This window comes from Meleagris gallopavo, chromosome 4 (genome assembly GCF_905368555.1).
Source record: "Meleagris gallopavo chromosome 4, MGAL_WU_HG_1.1, whole genome shotgun sequence".
NCBI lineage: Eukaryota > Metazoa > Chordata > Aves > Galliformes > Phasianidae > Meleagris > Meleagris gallopavo.
Genome location: NC_139407.1, coordinates 46,692,929 through 46,713,174, shown reverse-complemented (window position 1 = coordinate 46,713,174; position 20,246 = coordinate 46,692,929). Strand labels below are relative to the sequence as shown.

The 20,246-nt window shown below is 38.4% G+C and overlaps 1 protein-coding gene across 2 annotated transcripts in view; it reads left to right on the top strand.

Moving 5' to 3' along the window:
- GABRB1 (gamma-aminobutyric acid type A receptor subunit beta1) overlaps positions 1-20,246 on the top strand; it is an 87,425-nt gene that overhangs the window by 8,737 nt on the left and 58,442 nt on the right. The window lies entirely within an intron of this gene.

Sequence of the window (20,246 nt, the reverse complement as noted above, 5' to 3'; positions counted from 1 at the left end):
ACTAGATAATCACAGAATCACAGAATCACAGAATGGCCAGGGTTGGAAGGGACCTCAAGGATCATGAATCTCCAACCCCCCGACACATGCATGGCCACCAATCTCCACATTTAATACTGGACCAGGCTGCCCAGGGCCCCATCCAACCTAGCCTTGAACACCTCCAGGGATGGGGCATCCACAACCTCTGTGGGCATCCTGTTCCAGCACCTCACCACTCTCTCTGTTAAGAACTTCCCCCTGACATCCAACCTAAATCTTCCCTTCCTCAACTTAAAACCATTTCCCCTTTTTTCTAAGCAATAGCTCTGTAGTAAGATTTTCTTATGCTGGAGATGGAGAAGGTAGATTAGACATCTTGTCTATCGAGGCTGACAGTGTTCTTTCAAAACTGCAATGCTGGTTTTGGCCAAAGCTGCGTCACACTGAGGTTTGCTGTATCTTCTGCTAGGGAAAATGCTTGATTGTTTGGGTTAGGTCATGAACAAGTAAAATGGAATCTAAAACAAAAAGACAGCTTCCAGAAAGCTGCATTATCACTTAACAAGATTGAATTGTAAGGTTTTAAATGCCTACAATAGAATACATAGTTTCAAAGCGAAGATTTCAGACTGCCAAACTTAATTAAAGACTGGAATAAGTGTTCTCCATTAAAATTCATCAATCCATTTGGCTGAGATGAAGAATTTCAGTCGAATCTTTTTTAATTATCTATAGAATGAACTGAAGAGACAGCAGTTAAAACTGCTGAAACAGATAGATGGTGTCTAAATATTGTTCAGGATCTTAATCATATTAAAAGAAGAGTGCAGTTATTTCCCCAGCATGTTTTTAATCAGAAGTGCCTTTTAAGCACAGCTGAAATAAAACAAGTGCCAGACAGCTGCAGGTGGATGCGTTCATGCTGAAATATCTCAGGAGCTTCTAGGCAGCACTGAGGACACTGCTCCTGTCCAAAAAGACTAGATGCTGATAGTCTCATTGGTCTTAGTGAAACTGCTCACGGGTAAAATTTCTTACACCAGTAGAAGTAAGTGCATATTCATTTTACCAGCTTATCAGTTTCTTTAGCAGTTTGTTTGAGATTCCAGCTCTCCAGTTACAGCAGTTTTTAAACCTTTGTTTTGTTATAATTTTCTGTGTCGTTACTTTTTGGCATGAGAGAATAACCAAGCCTGGAATAAGAACCTTAAGAACCTTTCCCTGTGTTCTTCCGTGCTGATTTATCCTTTCTTTGATCAATTTGCTTGTAAATCATTCATCCTGAATACCAATACACCAGCCAAGGAGAGGATATAGATGAGGTTCAAAGGCTACATAAATATAATATATTGCATCTCACAGGCAGTGGAGCTTTGTCACTGGCTTCCTATGAAGGGAGTGAAACATGGGATTAGCAGCCACCTATAAATTCAGGATTTATTTTATCCACTGCACCAGGCCAGGACTGATTTTAAAAGAAAGAAAAAAAAAAGGTAAGCTTTCAAAACATCAATAACCTGCTGGGATCCAAATCTGCAATGACAGACTTCATAGCTTGTTAAATGTTTTGTGGATTCTTAGACTAATAGGAAGCAAATATGGTGCCACTGCAGTAGCAATTTGAAATGAATCCTGCACAGAAATTCAACTCGCACTGCCAAGAGAAATGGTTTTGTTTTCCAGAAGCTCATCAATAGTATATATTATTGAGATCTCAAGGAATACCACGTTATTTCCTTTTCATTATTCCTAGCAGAAATTTGGAGTAAACAAAAAGGAGAGGATTACAGTTACCAGCATAAGTCAGAAAAATACAGTGTAAGAACAACCTACCAAATAGCAGTATGGTTATTAAACAGGAACCATTCAACTTACAGTAGCTGTTCTAGCTCTTCTCACCAGCACAGCATGGCTTATGAGAGAGAGAGAGAGGGAGAGAGAGGCTCTCAGAGGAAACTTTTGCACTGTATAAAATTATCAGTTCATTGAGACAATTTCAAATACAAACTAAAAATTTAATTCATTCTAGAGTGTCTCATCCTAGAGATGGGATCAAGAAGAGAAGACTACAGAGAGGTCTTATGGTGGCCTTTCAGTACTTAAAGGGGGCCTAGGAGAAAACTGGAGAGGGACTCTTTATCATGGAGTGTAGCAACAAGACGAGGTAATGGTTTTAAACGAAAAGAGGAGAGATTTAGATTAGACTGCAGGAAGAAATTCTTTGCTATGTGTGTGATGAGGCTATGGCACAGCTGGAGGTGCTCAAGGCCAGGCTGAATGGGGCCCCAGGCAGCCTGAGCTGGAAGGGAGTGGGGGGGGGGAAGGGGCAGCCCTGAATATAGCAGAGAAGTAGAATTGGGTGGGCTTAACTATTCTATGATTTTATGGTCTTTTCTTTCATCATTCATTTCCACAACTACATTACCACATAAGCATGATTTACAAGCTTTAAAAGTCACAAGTGAGAGTCTCTTCCATTCTTTGTAGAGATTAGTGATTTTTTATTTATATATTTGTATTTAAATAAATTAATTAGGATAAGTCCACAATTTGGAGAATTATGTGGGAATTAATTTTTTTCCCTCCCAGTGAGCGTAACTGTCACTCTAGCAGTGGAGCAAAGCTATCAGAGGAGGTCACAGTTCCAGAGGAAAAGATAGTAATTCAGATGGCTTGAACAGTATGCATCTTAGAATGCAGTGCAGAAGCCTTAGATTTCACTCCTTGTTCAGCAGGAGATCAGTGGCATCAGTAGTTGAATGTCACATTATAGAAAAAAAGACAACAGACTCAGGATGACATCTATGGTGGAACCATAAGCCAATTTCAGATCCTTATTCAGACATCGTTGTGCATGGTTGTGGACACAGAGCAAGTCCTCTGGCCCTTAATTTCTCCTCTGTTTCAATTCCTGTCTCACAGGGATATTGTGAGAATCAAACTCATTGTGTAAGAGCTTACTTGGACAATGGACAAGTTTCTGTACACTCAGATGGAAAGAAAAGACATACAACCTGCAGCTAAAAAAGAACAATAGCCCCTGTGACCAGTAATTTCAGTGAAGCATCATGGCTTATGACCCAGCTGGTCTTCTCCAACATCTCCAAAACACTATTTCTGCAGTACTGACAGAAATTTGTTTTTTACTTTCCTAGTGAGAAACCCCAAGACAGCGCAAGATGTTGCATGGTAATTACATTTTCCTCAGTGGGATTACTGAATGACATATTGTGATATATCAAAAGGCAACTGTGAATTCAACTTGATTCAGCGCAGTAGTCTTTGCCCTGTACAGTATGTTTCCAGATGAACAGTGTGAGTGCAAGAACAAAAGGAAGTTACTGAATATCTTACAGCATCACATGTCCTTCATCAGCATTAGTTTTCAAAATACACCTGATTCTGGGCTAGCCTGGGAACACATATTTACTTTATGAACATACTGTTTGCAGAATGGATTCACCTCCTAGGAGAAGGCAATAATTATACTCATATGTAAAAAGAACAATGCATGTCGAAATACAGAATTAACAGTTTTTTTCTTTTTACTCATTTACATTACTAGCTGCCTGTTTCTTGTAACAGCAGATAAGCAACAGCCATGGCTCTTTTGTGAACAGGCTATTTAATTTAATTAAATTTTAGATTTACTCGGTTTTTGGGACATTACAACAACATCCAACAGCAGAGGGCTCTGCTAATCATTAAAAAGGTTGGGAAATTTTCATGTGTATCCCTGATGGTCTCACCATTTTTACAAAAATTGCGAGAATAGTATCTGGGGAGGAAGGAGCAATAGAGAAAAAAAAAAAAAAACTTTTTTTTCAGTTTCACATGTATTTACCAGGGCAATTACAAGCATGAGAAAAATTTCCCTTCTGTGGAAAAGATTTTTCCTTTGGGTATCTGTGGTAGAGTTTTAATGCATACTAGAAACCACAGCTTTCATGCAAAATGTGTGTCTCAAAAGCTGAAAAAGTCTTTCCTGATCTGCTGTTCTCTTTTCTCAAATGGCCACTTACTCACTGGGTTCTCTGTCACATCCATGCCAGGTGTGCTTTCTCAAAAATAATCCTTAGCAACTCTACATTGCAATTTCAATAATTTCAACCCTTTGGTCTCTTGAGTAAATTATGTCTGTGCTAGGAGCAACACATTTACAGCCATTCACAATGGCAGAAGTTATAATATTTATATTAATACAATATCCCTCACTCAGTCAACCTTCTGGTTGTATCATCCCACAGGTGGCCCATGAGAAGATTAATTTGCCACAGAGATTATTTGCAGAAACATTGGTACACCCCATAGATAACAGATTTTGTGATTCCCCTCCCCCAGGATACTCAGCATCTTGTAAAGTTGTGCTTTAAATAGCAGTTGAACAACACTGAGTTAAGAGAAGAACAGTAAGTGATTTACATTAAATTCTTCTGTGAAAAGACTTATGAACAAACCGGGTCAAGATGCTGTATCACAAAAGATGCTTTGCTGGCATAAATTATTTCTCATCACATTTCCAGAATTCTGTGGCTGAGTTAAGATTTGAACCAATGTCTGGAGATAAAGTGTTTTGACCATTTTGTCTCGGGTTTATTACAGCCATGAAACAAATTCCTGGGGAGGCAGTATATTTTCCACAGCATGACTGCTAGTAGATAGGCAACTTTTATATGACTTTCCACATCAGTGCCACAGATGAATCTGTGTGCAAGTCTGAGTGAAAATAGTTACAAGAACAGAAGTAAACACATGTTTTTAATGTCAGCAAGCCATTTCATTTTCTCAGGTTTGGGTTTCTCACTGCAAATGCCCAGTAGACAGTCATAAAGTTATATACATGTTATTTTTCATATTCAGTAGTTTTTGTTCTGATACACAAGATTTGCATGATGGGGCAGCAGTGTAAGGGCTCCCCAAGCATCCTATTAATTGACGTAGATATGAGCAAACCTAACACCTCCATGGCAGATGAGAAAAGGGACTTCTGGCAGAGAGTAGGAAGATACCCAGCTGGTTTTTAGTTACGGGTTTGCTAAAATTGGCCTGTGCTTTGAGAGATGCTTTAAATTAAATTTCATCATTAATATCGAGTTCCATAGATAAAATTATAGTATTTTAAAATGATGCTGAATGGGAGGAAAACAAATAGTGAATGCGCCTTTGTCCTAGACGGAAAGACATAGCATAGACTTAGATTGACAATAGTGCTTAAAAAAGAAAATAAATAATCTCCATAATTTCTGGATTTTGTGAGGGTGGGAGGTATGTTTTTCTTAAATGCAATATAAACATCAAGCAAAAATACATTTCTTAACAAGAAATGATCTACTACCTTGATAGCAGGCATGTGCAATTTCTCTTTGTAGTCTTGATGTATCCAGGAAGTCTTATTGAAATTTGCATTCACAAAGTCAATGATAAAAGAGTATCAAATACTCAGTGAAACGTACTGAAGAAATGATCTGCAGAAAGAATACATAAATAATATTTTAATGAGCATATAGAGCATTCCAGAGTTGAACGCAAATATCAGACAGTATATTGTATTCAGTTCTAGTACAATCAAATTTTTAAAAATTCAATACATTTTTCATCAGGTTAAAAGATTGTTTATGAAAAAATAAATCTCTCAGAGGATGTAACATTAAAAACTAAATGCAAAATAGTTATGAGAGCTGCTCCAAAATAAATGCCTCCTATTTTGTTATGTGGCCCATGACATCAGAGGCAGATGCTGGTGGTATGGTAATAGAGGCTGAACCTTCCCACCAGTGTTCTGCTACATTTTGTTGCTGTGTGATAGATGGCAGCAGAGGGGCAATCTGAAAAAATGGTGTCTGACATGCAAGTGTGTATGAAGCGAATGTGTATCACTGAATTCCTCCATGCGGAAATAATGGCACCCACTGACTTTCATTGATGCCTGCTGAACGTTTATGGAGATCAAATGATGGATATCAATGCAGTGAGGTGGTAGGTGATGCCTTTCAGCAATAACAACAGCAATATGAAAGCTACACTATGGATGGCCATGCATGGCTGTCAAAGCATGAAATGAGAAGGATCTCCATCAGCTCACCTGCACAAGTCAGTGAATTCTGACCAGAGAACTGCATCCAGAGCTGAATACCAGCTTCAGTGCATTGGAATAATAGTGGCAACATTGGACTATCACAAAGTTTGCTTGAGGCGAGTTCCACACATGCTCAAACAAGAATAGAAAGAACACTACGCACGTTTGTCAGGACGTATTGAATCAATAAGAGGCTGAAAGTGACGGTTTCCTGGATTTCATGTTACTGGTGATGCTTACACCACACAGAGTCAAAACAGCAGTTAATGTAGTGATAACATGTGAATTTCCCACTAAAGAAAAAGTTCAAGAAGCACTACTCATGAGTAAAGTGATGTGCACTGTCTTTTGGGATAGGAAAGCTGTGATACTTCTGGATTTCCTGAAACCTGGACAAGCCATCAAGTCTGACCGTCACATCAAAACACTGACTAAGCTGAAGGCTTAAACTTCCAGAATAAGACCAGAAAATAAGACAACCTTTCTCTTGCATCATAATATCACCAGGCCCCATACCAGTCTGAAGCACATTCCCAATCTTGGCTGGACTGCCTTACCACACTCGTCACACAGTCCAGATTTGGAGCATTCTGACTTCCAGGCTAATGAAAAGATTAACTGTATGAACAACATATTCATAGCAGTGATGCCATTATAGCAACTGTGAAACAACGGGTCACCCTCTTTGGTGCAGATTTTTATTATCATGGAATGCAGGCTCTCATTCATTGCTGGCAAAAATGCATAGCTAATGATGGTGACTATGTTGCTTTGTAGCTGAGAAGTAGTGCTATTGTGTTTTTTGAATCTGTTGTAGCTCCTGTAAAAATAAACAGGAAGCGTTACTTTTAGAGTGATAGATACAGTAAAAGGAAAATTCACAGAAGTCTTCCAGAAGATGAAAATCAGCCTTTTAGAGAGTGCTACATCATGACTGTGAACAAAAGGTTTCAGCTTTGGAGCAGAAACACTGATATTTCTTCTTGTTCTAGAGAATGTTTTGTGAATAGACAGTGCCAAATTTTCCTTGTTTTATAAACCAGGCAGTACCAACGACTGCATAAAATAATCAGCAGAGTGGTATGAATTTTACTCTTTGGTTTACTGGTTTATATATTTGAACACAAGATTTAAACAAACAAACAAAATCAGCGAGTGTAAGCAAAACATTACATCTCAGTTTCTATATCTCTCTGTAGTATTCCATGGCAAAAAAAAAAAAAAAAAAAAAAAAAGAATTCCCCTGTCTGGGCTAAAAAGTAAATGAAAACATAAGGCAGTGCAGCAAACCAAGTTCTCTCCTACAGATTTTATAAGCCACTCCTTTTTTGTTGGTGACAACTATTGTTTCTTTAGCATGGCATCCTGCGTTTTGAAATGAATCTTATTTGTTCTTTTACATATGGGATCCTTTGGAAAATTCTCCAGTTGGCATTTCTTGCTGACAAATTATCCAAAACCTATGAATTGTCCAAAACCTTGCCTCCCACAATAGCTATTTGCCACTGTGGGAAATAGAAGAGATGATCAACAGCAGGAGAGCAGCAGGAGTTGAATGCACAGAGCTCCCCAAGGAATGCAAGCTCTGGAAGAAAGAAAAAAAAAAAAAGAGAAAAAACAAAGGCTCTTTAGAAAAAAATATAATCACCCCCACAAGAGATAAAGAGATAAGAATGGCTGGCCACAGTTAATTGGCAAGAGCTTAAGCAATGTGATGAGTCAGGCAGAGAAACAGTAATTGAAACAAGGAACTGTGCTGGACAGGGATCAAGGACATTGTATGTAATATTGCTGGGGATCTTCAAAAAGTGAGTATTGTTTTCCCCGAGGGAGGATTAGAAAGGAAGCTTAGATTCTGGGTAGTCTAATTCAATTCCTAAATCAGCAGCAGAAATGCATTTATGTTTAATCCAGCTATATTATTTCCCTTTACCAAAGACCTAAGCTTTCCAACACATCAATTATGACAACATTCAACAGATTTATTATTGAAATACTGGAATATCACTATGAGATTTTATGGTATCTGATTTTATTTTTAAAGTGAAGCTATCTAAATGAGCGTTAGTTGATAAGAGGTAGACTCACACAGAATGGTTTATTGCTCTGTACAATGTATTTCTGCGTCTTTATTTTTCTGTTTGGTCAGGTGACTATGATTTGCTTGCAATATCTTCATGTCATTGAGAAGTCTTTTTTTAATACCCATACCATGAGATACTTATGACTTGAAAATTCATTGTTCAGATATTTAGGGGAAAATGGTTAAGAGGTTTGTTTTATGAAAGGAAATGCCCACAAAGATGCATTTTTGCCATACACATTTTCTTCCACTGATTATAAAGCTAAGAGAACTAACAATATTTAATGTATTTGTACACATTGAAAATATATATAATGTTTATGGAGCCTCCACATTTCTGAGTGTTGTCTTTCCTGCAAGACTTAGGTAGCTGTAGACCAATTACAGAACAAAAAGAAGAAAAAAATTATATATATAGGATTTTTGTTTTCCCCAAGCAAATCTACTTGGAATATTTGTCAAATCAATAGCATCATTTGCTTCTGTGGTGAACTGCAGAAAGAAACTTTTTTTACTTTCTTTCCCATTTACCATCCATTCTGGAATAAGTCCTGGAAGCCATAACAAAACAAAAATCCTTTCTGAATTAAACAAAGGGAAGGCTGGATAACGTAGACAGAGAAGGATAAAATTGGTCAGTGTAGCACTTCATCACAGCTCTGTGCAGGGTCTCCACATTCATTGTGAATATAGAATGGTTCAGCTGAGACCGATAGTTTTCCTTTGATGACCAAAGCTGTCATTAAAATATGATAAAGGTCCTCTTCAACAATTAAACTAATTTGTTAAAAGGTGTCAGTGAATGCTTGCTCATCATCATGCCATACCTTTTGGGAGTGAGGTAGAAGAGCCACTCTATACTTTCTTTTCAGTATGGCTACTTAAAGGTCATTTAAATTTGGAACAAACTGATGGTGAATTAAAGCACACTCTTTCCTCAACCATTTTACAGTTACAGCTTTTGTAACTTTTGTTACTTTGGCTCAGATAGAAGGCAGGAACTGCAAAGACACATTCCTGAACAGAAATACTGTAACCTCATTCCCAATCCCATTCCAATGGGAACGATCTCAGTAGGACTTATTTTTTCCATGTAAGTCAACAATAACTCCATTTATACCAGTGAGTTACATCAACAGGGAAACTGGTAACTCTCTTAAGAATTACAGAGACAAAATCACTTAATTATGAGGACAGGCTGAGATTTGGGGCTCATCAGCTTGGAGAAGAGAAGGCTCCAATCGGACTTTATAGTGACTTTCCAGTATCTGAAGGGGTCCTACAGGAAAGCTGGAGAGGGACTTCTTATTAGGGCATGTAGCAAAAGGACATGGAGAAGTGGCTTTAAAACTAGAAGAGGGTAGATTTAGACTAGGTATAAAGAAGGAGTTCTTTACTGTGAGGGTGATGACACAACTGGAACATGTTGCCCAGCGAGGTTATGGATGCCCCCACCCTGGAGGCATTCAAGGACAGGCTGGATCAGACTTTGAGCAACCTGGTCTAGAGGGAAGTGTCCCTGCCTGTAGCAGGGGGGTTGGAACTAGATGATCTTAAAGGTCCCATCCAACCCAAACCATTCTATAATTCTGTGAAAATGCTGGCATCTGCAGCATTTTGATGTCTCACATAGTACTCAAGCTAACAGCTAACATTGTGATGATACTGTTTTTATCAATACAGCTAAGAAACCCTGGCAAATGCTGATTAAACTATGCACTTGATAAGCTTGGGACATGTTTTTTTTCTTTTATTGAAAAGAAACTTCTACAGAAACTATAGAATAGGATTGATACATTAATAATTATAGCTCACTTAAGCTGGCATGACTTAATATTATTTGTTTAATAACAATTTATAATCTATTTGTCCAATAAACTGTGATTTCAGGCAAACAAAGCTGGAAAATGTGTCACTTTCAGAAGGATTTTTAAATCTCATTAACCAATCAACTGCATCCTTGAAAACCAATGAAATCTCCAAACACATTTTAAGACTTTTTGACAAAAAGACTCATAGTGCCTTGAATAATGAGAAAAGCAACAAAAGATAAGTGATTACAGACGAAGCATTTATATTCCAGGTTTTAGTTGGATGATTATAAATTCTTCAGACTGTAAATTCCTCAGATTCATTATGTTCACACTGCCAAGAATTACTCTAATGTAGTAGATGAGAATTACTCTAATCTATTGCTGTTGACTGCCAACAGTAATTCTATTAATTCAAAGAGCTAATGACATTTACTAGTACTGCCATGATGTTTATTGCATCTTTGAAAGTATATGGGAATACTTAGTAGTGCATCATTCTAAACAAACTAAATTGAGTCTGAGTAGGTGAATGGCACCTGCACTCCTGAATTATATGCTCTGCATCATTCACAGAGAGCATGAAGTGAGCAAGACTATGATTCATCCAGTGATAGAGCCAATCATCAATCCAGTATCCTTCCAGGCTTGCGTTTTTTTGCATAATGACAATAAATAACAACAATAAATGACAACAATAATACAAAGATAAAGGTTTGATTCTGGAAGCAGATCAGCTGAATATTGCAGTACTATCCCCAAAATAAGTCCAGGCTCAGCAAAGCATCCCACAAATGTAGCTGCACTGTTTCTGTTTCAGAACAGACATAGGTCAGAAGCAGTTCAGCTTGTCTGTACCAAGACCTGGTGCACCAGGACACGCACCAGCTGATGAAACTATGAGGTCAGCTTGGTGGGCAGAGACCTAGCCAAATAGAAGTCACCTTCATAACTTTGGATGCCCAGGGTGTAAGCATCCAAGCCAGGGATATCTCACAGAAAAGAAAGGTGCAGTAGGTTTTCTTAGCTGCCTGCAAGCTTGAGCAGTCATGCAGTATACTATGTACACTCATTTGCCTGCTGTAAAGTAACAGATTTCATTCATGAGGAATGCTGAAACAAAATTATCCTGATACAGGGCTAAGGAGCTCCTGTAGAAACTGTTGCATGATTCTTATTATTAAAAAAAAAAAAAAAAAAGTGAGAAAAAACGTCTGCAGTCCAGCCCTACCCTGGTAAAAGTCTAATGTTAAATACACACTAATTTCAGACAAAAAATGTTTGCCTGTGCAGCTTTGGGAGGATATACTCTTTCCCAAGGAGTTCAGCAGAAATCTAGCAAAGTTACAAAATAAGAACGTGTGAAAACTCCCAAATAAAGAGTTCTTTCTTCCCCTTAGCAAGAAGCAGAGACTGAGCTGAAGCTTCTTCCTTCATCCAGAAATCTGTTCAAGTTATGCAAGCACACGTATTATTGACTTTTCAGCATACAGCATTTACATAGCCACATTGTCAGAAGAGGTAGGAATGAAAGGTTAAATAATAAAGATTTTTTTAGAAGAAATAATATGTAATGCCTGAGAGCTCTCTACAACGAAGTCATAAAAACTCCCTTGAAGATGCAAGAAGTCTTCTTAGAAGATTACCTGAACAGATGAAATCCCTCTGTACCAAAAGCGCACAGACAGACTTTGTTTTTCAGATGCCAAATTTCATAACAAAGTTCTTTCTCAAACAAGTGTGCTAATGTTTAACAGCAATACAGCAATACTACAGGGTTTGCAAACAGGAAAATGTCTGGTTGTTACTGGTTTTGTTGTGTTTATCCAATCTTGTAGCAGAGACTCATCAAAACACGCAGCATCAGCAATGCTAACCAAAGTACAAATATGGCAACTCTACATGGGCTGGCTGAAATGGAAATTGCAGACAGCTGTGTTCCACTCACCTTCCTCTAGACACCAGGGTAAGGGCTGAGATCACAGGCTTTGTATCAACAGAGCAAGCAGCAACAGTTCACACAACTGAGCACACAGCAGAGATAAGCATTAAGACAGGTAGCTCATTCAACCTTTGCTCCTAGCCTGCATAGATAGTGGGTGCATGACAGAGTCACTCTTCTGAGGCCATGAAACTGAATTTTACCAAAATGAGTAAGTTACTTTTCAATCATTCTTAAGGCAATAATTCTTAATTTTATTTGCATCCATGAAATCTGCAGCCATCTCAGTACTTGGAGACAGATACAAAGCAGCACAATACATCTCCCACGCACTTTTCATAGCAGAAGGCTAACGCTCTTGACAAACCATGGCAAAAGGAGAATGTCTTTGCTACTGTTGAGCACGTCATGAGAGTTTGTAAGACATGACCTCACTGTAGTGAATCCTTAAGCAACGAGGAGCAGCCCCATATCATATATGCTTAAATTTTCTATGCTTAAATGCCTTCCTATATACTTCCTCAAAACTATGTTCTGACTCCAAAGGTTTTCTTACTCATTGTTTTTGACTAGTGTGAGCATTGGCCCAGAAGGAACAAACGGCTTATACAAATACTCAAACTCATTCTGGAAGAATCACTTCAGTGTCTCAAGGGGACTGAGATCCTTGGCTGACCCTGCCATCAGCCCCAGGAAAGCAGTATCTCCCTGCAGAGTTAGGCTAAGTTTCATAAAGTAAATTTGCTACATCTCTTACCTGTTTAGAAAAATTAGTTTTATTCTTTATATAAGCTTTTTTCATTTCTTCTCCTGCCTGACAGTATCCTTTCCAGATATTGAAATCAAATGGTGAAGGCTCAAGATGTATGAACTAAACTATTCCATAGGCAGAGTTATCACAGTTAATTTGTAGCAAGTGATCAGTTAATTCATCCTCACTCTGAGGTGTCAAGAAAATTGTGATGAAAGGCTCTTCTACTGCATGCACACAAATAAAATAAGCTTACATAAAATGTGATTTAGTAAGCGTAAAAAATATGTTTGTGTGAGATAATGAGCAAGGGAAAGAAAATAAAAATCAAGAAAAAGACTGTAGCAAAAGCTGCCCTTGGAGATCCTCTCCAGTTCCATCTTTATCATCTGGAAATGGCATGACAGAAACATACTTGTGTGCATTTAAACACCTGCCCACACAGAGTGGTCCCAGTTGCATAAGAATGTAAAGCAATGAAAACTTTTTGGAAAAAATAGTATTATGTGTTGTAGCTAATTTCATACCCTCCTTGTGCACATCATTAAAGCATTCACTAAATCCTTCTTTCTTGTGGAGTTTAAAACATGCTTGTTCAAATATGATTAAAACTGCATGAACCTTAGAAAGTTACTATTAGAACATAGGTTGTATATAGAGAATAAGTCTGTGAATGACCTTCAAGGATTTTTTCCTCATCTGTACTAATGTTAATGATGTGCCACCCACATAAAAGCCAGAGAAATACTTATTAGTGTTACTAAAATAAGCACCAAAAGAATTGCTACCAGTGCAGTCATTTCAACAGACAACAGTCCATTACAGTGTCATGAAGCCTACTGAGGATTGCAGTGAACAATGTTTTCTAAAGAAGGGAATACTAAGAAGATAGAACAATTCATAAACACTGCACCCAAACTCTCCAGCCATCCTACCATTTTAAACATCGTCATTCATTATCTGCATGTTTTCTGTGAGTTTTTGTTGTTACTGTTTTTTAAACTATTTCTTGTATTTACATCCATCTTTCACACCCCTTCTTACAGTCCTTTCCCCAACATACCCAGCCAGAACCTCCCTGTGCTAGGATGGGCCATTACACACCATGGCCCTATCATTGCCTTCAGCTGATGAACAGGGCATTACCTGTCCAAGCATTTGATTTTTAAACTACAGAAACATAGAGTCAAGAGGAGGTAGAATCTCATGCACACTTCAGATATTGTCACGTTTCTACAAATTTCTACATGTTATTTGTGTAATTAGGTCATAAAAGTGCTAGATCTGAGAAACATTGGATGCTGTCAGACTTGCAGCGCTGAGTTGAATGGAGGTTATACAGTTCTTCTGCATGCATTTTGAACTGAATTTACTTTCAGTTGAAGAAAAGTTCATAAGTCAAAATTTATGAGACTAGAATTTGAAGGAGTAGTGGCAGTTAAGAGACCCATTACAACACATCAGTTACGAAAAGACAGACACTACACAATTTCCTGGAAAAAAAAAAAAAAAAAAAAAAGTGCTTATGCCAAGTAAACACAAAATAATAATAATAAAAAAAGCACTTGATTAATATTTGACAGAAAGAACGCCACAGCTCCTTATACTTAAGACAGCATAAATTGTGAAGATGGTAACCCTTCTTTTTGTTGTTAAAGCTTCAAAACAGGCAGGTATGTCTGACTGAATAGAATCAGGCTCATTGATTGCAGTTAATGTCCAAGCTGAACAGACTGTCTGTTTATGTTATTACAAGAGGTTTCTTTAAAATGGTTTGATCAATAAAGCAGCTAAGCAGCTGCTAGAGACAAGAGTAGTAAAAGTTCCTTGTAAGAAACACAGAGTTTTCTCTATACTTGTTTACTTCAAATTTACTATGTGCTTTGGGTTTGACTAGGACTAATGTCATTCCAAGAATCTTCTCTAAGTCTGTACATGTGACAGATCATTGTCCTGTCAAGATCCTCTGTTTGCTCAAAGACTAGTGCTTCTGTATCACTATTTATAATTTTCTCTCTCTTCCAGTATCATTCACTGGAAAGAAGGCATTTCTGATTTAATTTCTCCTCTACTCCGAATGAGAGCATCTCTCCAATGATTATCATACACTACAATCCAACAAGTAGATATTGCTGAGATCATTCTGCCCCATAACTCATTGGTGGGAAAAAATTCTTTTATCTTGGCTTCATCTTTGTCTTCATGTGATGCAACAACAGCTGATATAAGACATATTAAACAAAATCATATGGTAAATCAAGAACAATCAGTTCAAACAAATGAGTTCAGTATTTAAAGCCTTCACTGATGAGCACTGTCAGCAGCTGTCTCCTTGGCAATCAGTACACTTCACTTCTCTTACTACACACCTCACTACCTCTCTCACTACTCCCCCTCTAAATTCTTTTTCTGCAATGCCCTCTTCTTCCTTACGTCTGTGGTTTCCCACCCTAACAAGTGGGAAAGTGCAGGCCAGTCAGGCTCAACACACCATATGCATCCTAACCATTTGGCCTCTTTCATAAGCCACATGTTGTGCTTAACAGCATAAAAAGTAAGCATTCCTAAATGTTTAATTGAAAATCATATACTAATCAATTAACCAAAATCAGATATTAATCAATTTCTGCTGTTCTGCAAAGCTTCTATAACAAGTGCTCTATTCAAATTTCTTTCCAAGTCCTTGATTTGAAATTGTTCCCATGATTAAGCTGGACTGTTCTTTTAGGCACTATGGCAAATGTAGGACAGGGCAGAAAGCCCTGAAGAGAGACCAGAGTTGCTTTTATGTAGAGCAGAACGCTACGTACAAGGCAATAATCCAACACATCTATGTGAAAACACTCAGATTTCATAGTCTAAACCTCAAGACTTAATATTTGCATAGAGCAAACAGGTGAACCATAAGAAAACTAAGAATCTGACTAATTAGAGAACAAATTTTCTTCTGCCAGTCTGAGACATGCTACACAATTCATAACCAGTTGTACTCATGGCAACATAACCAAGTTTAGATTCAAGTATGAACTGTATGGCACGGGCAAGGCTTCTGTAGGATATTTTTCACAGTTAGAAGAAGGGATATGAGAGAATAAAAGTATTATGTTGCTGGTTCAGAAATTTCAAAAGCATAGCTCTGATGAAAGGATGATTTGTATCATAGAGATCATGCTTTATGTACATTAGACACTACTTCAGAGATTATTGTAACCCCTTTCTGTCAGGAATTAGCATGAGTAGATACTTAGGTAATTGCAAAATAAAGTAATTGTACACCAAAATTATGCCACCTTCCTTCTTGCCTCTCATCAACTACTGTCCAGGTGAGATGATCCAAGGATAGGTATGGGCATCCCAGAGAACAGGATCAGAAGGACCCACAGTCCATTCTTTAGGCAGGAATGCTGCTGCAGCATAGCACCTGTACCACTCCTGAAACAGATTTGTACAATATGTACCCAGAAAATGCCACTGACTGATTTCCCTGTGACATTCTGAGGCATCTAATACAAAATTTATCATCAGCATAAGGAAGTTTTTCCTTTACTGAAATTTACCTTCCTGCATTTCAAGCCCATCACATCTTCACTCAGCCACTGAAGTCAGCAGCGGCCTTTCATGTATTTGAAGACTGATACCACAACCCTTCTATGCCTTCTCTTCCTTATGTTAAACATGAGATGTTGCAGGTTCTCTTTCTGTTTAACATCCCACTACAGCATATGCCTTTTTTTTTTCCTTCATCAGCTTGACACAAGCCCATTCTTGTCTTGTGAGCCACAATAAATGCCCCAGATCTTTTTACTCAGAGCTATTCCCTATTTCCTCTTCTGTATTTGCACATTCAACTTACCTCCTGTTCTCCCTTTCTCTCCTCTTCTGCATGGGAAGATCTTCCTGCAAATAACTGGAAAGTAGCATCATTGTCTTGCCTTATCCATAAAGTCAGCAAACTCTTCACTATTACGAGACAAGCGGGAGGATGCAATGGTAGTGAATCATGCTGCCCTCATAATTCCACAAAGCTTTTAGCATGATTTTGCTGCTTTCACACGCTGTATCATCTAGTGGACACTGGCCAACTGTCTAAGCCAACCTAGACATCTATCACCTTTTACACTCTCTGAAGTACCCAAGACATTTGTGAAGGACTGGAAGGTGTGAAACAGCATCTACGTCATTCTGGATCAACAGCTGGAGGCCAGGCAGGACATACTGCAGAGCCCAGAGAGACCTTAAATACCCATGGTTGGGCCTCTAAATCCATTTGGATGGTGCCACAGCATATAAATCAAAATGTGCAAAAAGGAAAATACAGAAAGACTGGAATTTCCAAGTCCGGTTGGGAACAATGGTGGACTTAGGCAATCTCAAAATAAATGTGATTAGTGAGCAAAGATCAGATAGAAAACATTTAAAATCAGTTGCTGAATACCTGCAATCCAATTACATGAAAAATACCTGTCCAGGATCAAATCCTCTGAGAACCACATGGAGAAATAAAGAGTCAACACTTGTCCAAAATTGAGATCATCTCCACTCAAGCATTTCAGATTTTAGTGCAGAGCCAGAGTAAGTGTTCTTTATTTCAAAGAGATAAAATTACAGTTCATAATCACTTCTTGCAGCAGAAGGTGAAGAGCAGCACACAGGCACTGGGAATCAACACTGACCCTTGCCTGCTTTTAATCTGCACAAGGAAGAAGGGGGAAGATGAGTATCAGCTCTTGTGGAAGCTGCTCCATCTTTAAATCCAACCAGGCTGGTACCCTCGGAAAAGATCCAACAAAGCTAATCCACAGCATTTGTCTTGCTGTGCAGGCAGGTAAGGCAAAAACAACTGAAGCTGCCGTGATTTGATATCTGTCAGGTATACTGCTGCTTGGAAGATATATTTGCAATACTAGCGAGTGCAAGATTTGTAAGGATCAACTATGGCATATACGTGACATCCACGACAGGATGAATTTATAAAAGACAACTCTGAAGTTGCTAAGTAACAGTATCCTATCCTCACAGCCACTGATCAGTAACAACTTGTTCTCATGCAGCTCAATATCCTTGATTGAAATTTGTGTGAACAGATTTTTAAATAAAACCAGATCTGAACCAACTTCTTGGATTTACAGAGTATTTTCTTTGCCAACTTTCTAATAGTCTGTCTAATCCTTCACTCTTGCACCAAATTCAGCTTCTTGTATTTCAGGGAAATCACAGCCTCTTCCCAAATCCCCACTCTTTCTGGGAGAACAATTAGAAAATTTTACAGCAGAAAGTTCACTTCTCTCCCCAATCTCATTAAGAGAAAATAAAGGGAGAAATGAATTCAATGCATAAATTCAGTCTGGTGTCAATTCTTGATCAAAATAAGCACTAAGGTAGCAGATAGAAGAGCATGACTACGAAGTTTACAAACAACCTGTCACCCTGCAGTGGTGCTCCCAGAAGGTCTGAAACAGCCTTGAGAAAAAGATGGTAACACCAAATCAAATCCAACTAGACACAAATTCCCCAAAGCCCATCATCAATAATAAAAACATCTGCTGCAGACATAACACTGGGATTTGTATGATTGACTGTGACAGGCAAAGAACTCTGACACCAACCAAGTCTTTTCTTGGGCTCTATTTTTTCCAAATGTGTTAACATGGTTTACTCCTTCCCTTCATCTCACAGTGGCATTTTGCACTTTCTGTTGTTTCTGAGAATAGAGTAAGCAGTACATTATAGATCACTGTCTTCCTCAGTTAGAATTTCAGTGCTAAAAAGTCATTGTCTGAGGATTGAGCAGCTTTGTCTCCAAGGCAGATACAGGGTCTCAAAAGGAAAGGTTCAGTTGTCTTAACTGTTCTGCAATGCTTTATTCCCCAGCAGGGCAGGTGAAAGCCTTGGAAACCTGTCCATAAGGGCCAGCAGAAGTAGCCCCACCATGCTGTGGAGGGGAAGCAGTGATGCAGAAAGCTGCAGCAGGATACTGCCTTCAGACAAGTTCCTCACAAAGGGAAAGCAAACTGTAACTCAGAGATTGAGTCATCCCAGGAGCCAGTGGGCAGTTCTGGTCAGTTCCAGCCAGGAGAAGATTTATTAGCTTAAGAAATTCTGTGCATCCAGAAGTTTATCCTGAAATACAGCTTTCTGGGAGTGATAGTCATTATTTTCTGCTGGTTTCCTTGTAATTTAAACATACTGCTATGAGAATTCTGTGTAATTAGTTCCATGTTAAAGCATCATTAAAGACAAACAAGAGTTTGAAGTCACCATACACCTTTTGCAACAAGAGCCACAATTCAAGTGCATTTGAGATATCCCTTACCCGTGTTAAAGAGCTTATACCAGACTTGCTTTTCACTGGGATGAAAGCTTCATGCCATGACTTTGGTTCAGCTTGTACAAGTAAGCCCATTGCCAAAACACTTCTCTGTAGAAGACACATTCATTGCTGCTGTAGCCCTCTTAAACCGGAGCACACAGCTTTGCCAGGATTATTCTGCCAAGGTATATTCATCACATCCCCTCAGTGCCAGTGATGTTTTCTCTTTGGGAATCTGGCTTATTAAGGTTGTTTTCATAACAGAGGAGTCTAGTGAAGTAAAAGACAGTGACACATCTGACCTCAGCTAGACCAAGATATTTCCTTGAAATTTTTGTTAATTTCAGCTTATATCAGGCATGCCTTGCTGTGAATTCATGGACTGGCTACCCATCTTTTCCACCTGGCAATTTCTGTTCTCAGTGCATATTCTTTATCAACACACAAACCTTCACAAATATCCCCTTTGCCACAGGATCTGTTAAATTCTTCATGGTATGCTTGAGCTTTCAGCTTACCAGGACCTTGGATGACACATCTTTATAGCCAGTAACATCCAGTCATAGTTCTTCTCTTAGGACATGCTGTTCATCTCCTTTATTGCAGGGTTGTTTACCTACCAGCATCCATGAACCTGCTTGGGTATATTTCTCCTTCCTAGATCCTAATGTGCTTCCTAGCTCCTTTGAGTGCTTAAGTCAGCTATCCACCAGACATTTGCAGACCAACCATACCTTTTCCTCCTGGAGCAAATACAATATTTCTTAAAAGTTGTTGTTACGTGGTTTAGAAATCTCCTGTCCTCTGGCAGTATATCTGTTTGTTTAAAACTACAAAGACTAGAAGCTGTAGCTTAAAAACAAACAAAAAATCTGCAGAGATTTCTACCTGAAGCTTTTCTCAGACATGGTACCAGAGAAGGAGGAGAAGAGTTCAAAGAAGTAGGCACCTCTCTTACTTCCTATCAGCCTGCCCATCACAGCTCTGATTTTTACTGCTGACATCATGTGGGTTTTTTTTTGTTTTTTTTTTCTTTTCATTTTCATATTACATGGACTCTCATCAGCTGCCACTCGTGTTAGTTCACCTGTGAGCTCTCTGAGATACTAGTTTTGAAATAGATTTCATTTAACACAACTGCAGACCATACTATGCAACTCTCATTTCTATTTTGAGAACAGTTTTGCAGACAAATTCCAAAACAAAATTCCCAATTTTCCCACTGTTGAGTAGATGTTACATAATAAATTCTTCAGTGACCACTGCTGGCTCCTCTAGACTTTCCTTATTA